A 5,000-nucleotide genomic window follows, 5' to 3' on the forward strand; every position below is an offset into this window, starting at 1 on the left:
TCCCTTGAGTTGAGAAACCCACTAGCATTAGTCTCAAAAGGCTGCTCCGAGTCCATAAGTCCATACTAGATCTCTCTATTTCCATCAACATCTTACCTAGCGTTTGGATGGAGAGTCTGTGCTGGTATTCATAAAAACCAGTAACACATGCACACACTCATTCCTGGCCTATTAATTTAGTGTTATGTGTCATAAGAACTATGTTGTTGTTATTATTATTATCATTATTAGCTAAGCTACAACCCTAGTATAGCCCAAGGGCTCCAAAAGGGAATAATAGCCCAGTGAGGAAATAAAATGAAAAAGAATTACAAGAGAAGTAATGAACAATTCAAATACAACACTTTAAGAACAGTAACAACATTCAAATCTTTATATTTCCCGTTTCTAGTTGTTTTTTATTATTTATAGCTGAATAAAGCTTCCGGTAATTTACACTGAAAATATATTTCACACGGTCTGTACCAACATCCCATAAACATCATTATACAGAGAACAAGATCAAGGTCTGTACCCTTTTAGAAACCCTGATCTGACACACACTACAGTTTGAATGCTGCCTCAGTAGCTGATACTTGAAGCGTTAGATTCGGCTTTTGTATGAGCCAGGCCCTTCCTTTTACTTTGAACTTGCTGCATAGCATTTAGAGATCTAATCTGCCAAAAGCCTTAGTCAAATCTAAATGGTGTTTATCAAGCTACCCGAATCTTGGAATTCTGACTAACGACTCGTGTTTGATTGATTAGCTCGGAGGCGGTAGATCCACGAACTGGTTCGTAGGAAGGTCTTCAACGGCCAGGTGTTTCAGAAGTTTTGCTTTTCTTAAGATCTCTATAAGACGGGGTTAGTGTCATAGGGGGGTGTGCTTTTAAAGGCTAGCTTTGACCGTTTGGCCTTTAGTTATGAGCAAATATCACGTTTAAAGAGAGAGAGAGAGAGAGAGAGAGAGAGAGAGAGAGAGAGAGAGAGAGAGAGAGAGATTCCCAATAGAAGTATACACCATTATTACCACCGATGAAACCGACTTACTAGGCTATTTCCCCCCCCCCCCTCTCTCTCTCTCTCTCTCTCTCTCTCTCTCTCTCTCCTCTCTCTCTCTCTCTCTCTCTCTCTCTAAACCTGAAATCGTGAAATCCCTTGCCCACAACTACAGTGAATGCCAAACGGTCAATGTGTGTGTGTGTGTGTGAGAGAGAGAGAGAGAGAGAGAGAGAGAGAGAGAGAGAGAGAGAGAGAGGGAGAGAGATTCCCTATTGAAGTATACACCATTATTACCACAGAAGAAACCCACTACTAGGTTATTCTCTCTCTCTCTCTCTCTCTCTCTCTCTCTCCTCTCTCTCTCTCTCTCTCAATACGTTATGTTAAATGCGTTATTAGTGAATCCTTTTAAAGGTCGTGTCTCCAACGATAATTGAAACAAACACGCCAAACTTTAGTACAATTTCGTCCGTTTAAAACCAACAGCTTCTTTCACTGATCTTATCCATACATAAGTCTCTCACAACGTAACATCCCATACACCAATTTAATTCCATTTCATAATCTTCAAAGAGAGAACTATTTTTCCTCGAATATATAATTAAAAACCCTGTACGAAATTGAGCAAGACACGATCACAACAAGGTAATAGTTCATAAACAGGTGTTGCTATAACTAAGCGGAATGCCATGTAACTATAGACGGACAGAGTCACAGACAAAGAGAAGGGTTTATACACAGCTGTTGATTTAACCAGACCTGTCTGGAATACTAATAGCAAAAAGTATCAGCCTACCTACAGACAGGTAGACGACTAGATCTAATAGCCGAGTGTCTTATTCCATCTCATAAACAACTTGTCATACTCTCCAGAAATTTTGAGAATCCTACATCATCATTTTCACTGTTCCCAAAATTGAGAGAGAGAGAGAGAGAGAGAGAGAGAGAGAGAGAGAGAGAGAGAGAGAGAGAGAGTGTTCCTGGTCAGAGATTGTATGTACTGTTTTTCCTTGTTTGTGCGTTCCACACTTGTCAAGAATGTTTAAGTTTTCTCTGAACTCCTGCTTCTTAGTCTTACCTTACATCTGATGACTTAACAAAGGAGCTTTTCTCTTTCCGAAAACCTAAAGTTGTTATTGTCACAGGGGCTCCTCTCAAAAATTCTCTCATTAATCAACGTTTGGGACCAATTTGCTTACGGCCACTTCTATTCGGCATTTATCTTCTCTATCTCCTTAACGGACCCTGGAAAAAATCACTTTCCAAATTGAAAGTCTTTCAATTTTCTTAACGCAATGGTTGAACTCAAGATATTGGGGCACTCAGTAGAGAGCATGCCTTCGCCATGCCAAGCAGTCTTATTTTCCTCTAAACTCCACTGTGTACTTGTACTTCGACGCATTTTCTTCAATATCTAATGGATTTGTACTTGGATCATACCCCGCACGTCCACCAAGTTTCGTTGAAATTGGTTCAGTAATTTTTGCGAAGTGTTGTTCAAAAAAAAAAAAAAAAAAAAAAAAATTGCATTTACCATCGTGATTACATTCAAAGTCCTGCTGCGTACTTGTACTATGATGTACTTTTATCCAAAGTGTCACAGATTCATCCTTGTGTCATGCCCAACATGACTACCAAGTTTGGTCAAAATCGGTAGAGTAGTTTTGTATAAAGTTGCTCACAAACAAAAAAATAAACAAAATAAAAAACAGACGGGTGAATACATACCCTTTGCAAAATCTTTGAATTTGGCGAAGGTAAAAAAGTATATCGATGAAGCCCAGTACCGAAGGAAATGGGAGAAGAGACTATAGAAAAATACAAGAATCAAAGTTTCTTTAGATCTACTTTCTTTATTGTCATTCTCCAGAATAAATTCTGGAAATAGTCGAAATTAACAAATAATAAGCATTTCCACCGGATGTCTGACTGATGGACATAATGTAGATTGGCTCCTAGTCTCTAAGTCAAGTATCAATTCGAACTTTAAAAGTTCTAAAGGCAGCTCATGAATGGCAGAGGCAAGGGACAGTGACATTGTCCGAGCAAGCAGGACAATGCCTTAGAGAATGACCATATGATCAGCGCCCAAGCCCCTCTCCACCCAAGCTAGGACAAGGGAGGGCCAGGCAATGGCTGCTGATGACTCAGCAGGTACACCTATAGGCTCCCCCAAAGCACTCACCCTTAGCTCACAAGGATGGTAAGGGTGCAGACACTAATGGCACTAACGAGACTGAGCGGGACTCGAACCCCCGACTAGCACACACCAGCCAGAGACGTTACTAATCAGGCCACGACAACTTTCGTGTTATCTTCCAGTACATAAAAATGACTGATTATATTTATCGACATACTGGGTTGAAAAGTTACTGATATCAAGCAATCATAACATCCTTTACAGAAAGAGCGCTATAATGTTCAGGAAATGTTTATTTCACTCTTCAATAGAAACTAAATCTTCCAGAAAAGCTTTCCTCACCTCATGCATGGGCCAATTGTCAGATCAGATGACCCCTCAGGCATAAACTATCAGATCATAGTATATGGTCACAATTAAACAATAATATTCTGCTTTAAACACCTATGAAAATTTTTCAAGACTTTGTGTGATTTTCTTAAGTTAGATATAAGCCCTACTTGAAAATGTTTTCTAGTTCAGGAATGTTCAGAATCCACCTATTAAGCAGGTCTTCTGAGAGCTATTTAACCTTTGTAAAGATATCTTCGCTTTTATGATTTTAACTTAAATTTTCTATTCTTTATTTATAACAAACGATATCAGCGTTAATGAACTATGTCAGGATGCCGAAAACTCAAAATCAATCAATCAAATTTAGCATTGCAAAGGGACAGAATTCGAAAGAATCCTCATACTAGATAAACTCTATTTACCAAGATTTTCATCGCAAATGCCAAACAAAACCTTTCCATATTAATATGCAGAAAAAGCACTCCATACAACTTGTTAGACCTTTCTTTGAAAAAGATTCCTACATCTGAAAAAGGTAATATAATCCACAGTTACCTCTGGCTTTATTTAAAAAATCCTGTTTAAAAGAAGTTCTTTCAGTGAAGAAAATATTTTAGAAACTGAACCCATGTGACTTTGTGTGTCCATTTTCCCGTTTTATTATTGTAAACAAATAGAAAATGGAGAATAGAGCGAACATGAAAAACTCCACAGTCAACAATTTATAAATTTTTACTTTACCACCTCTTATAATTAGATAGTAATCGCCAGATCTTTCCTGTCAAGAGGCTAAATAGTCTTCCTACAGTGGATAAAAACACGTCCAGCAGCAAATAATACTATAGTAGGCGTAGAGCTAGACAAAATAAAAATCTTAAATCTGCTTCATAGTGGACCTATCTGCATTTCACCCAGTTACATCTGAAGAGGTATTTCACCAGACATTTTTCGTTCAGCTCAATCCAACTGGACACAGCTACTTGAATCGGGTTAGCTCCTCATAGAAGGCTGTGTGTGTGTGTGTGTGTGTGTGTGTGTGTGTGTGTGTGTGTGTGTGTGTGTGTGCGTATATCGAGATGATAGGGGTTGAGAGAAGGGGGGGGGGGGGGGTTTGGAGGTTAGAGGGAAGGCCGGGAAGGAAGGCACTCGAGCCCAGATACCTATAGTCTTGTGATCATCTCAACTCGAGAGTTTGTTAATGTCAGACGTTGCCTCGATAGCACGGAAGAGCAAACAAATACATACAGGTGCGCAGACGAGAGAGAGAGAGAGAGAGAGAGAGAGAGAGAGAGAGAGAGAGAGAGAGAGAGAGAGAGAGAGAGAGAGAGTGCTCTAGTTTCTTGTTGGTTATAACGTCCCTTTCATTCCTCCCAAGATCGTGACTTAGAACATCGGACCTAATACCATATCACAGTGTTGGTAGTGGGATTTGAAACCGGGTCCTGTCACTCTTGAAGCGAACACACACACACATTTTATATATATATATATATATATATATATAATATATATATATATATATATATATATATATACATATATATA

The sequence above is a fragment of the Palaemon carinicauda genome, chromosome 10 (assembly GCF_036898095.1).
Source record: "Palaemon carinicauda isolate YSFRI2023 chromosome 10, ASM3689809v2, whole genome shotgun sequence".
Taxonomy (NCBI): Eukaryota; Metazoa; Arthropoda; class Malacostraca; order Decapoda; family Palaemonidae; genus Palaemon; species Palaemon carinicauda.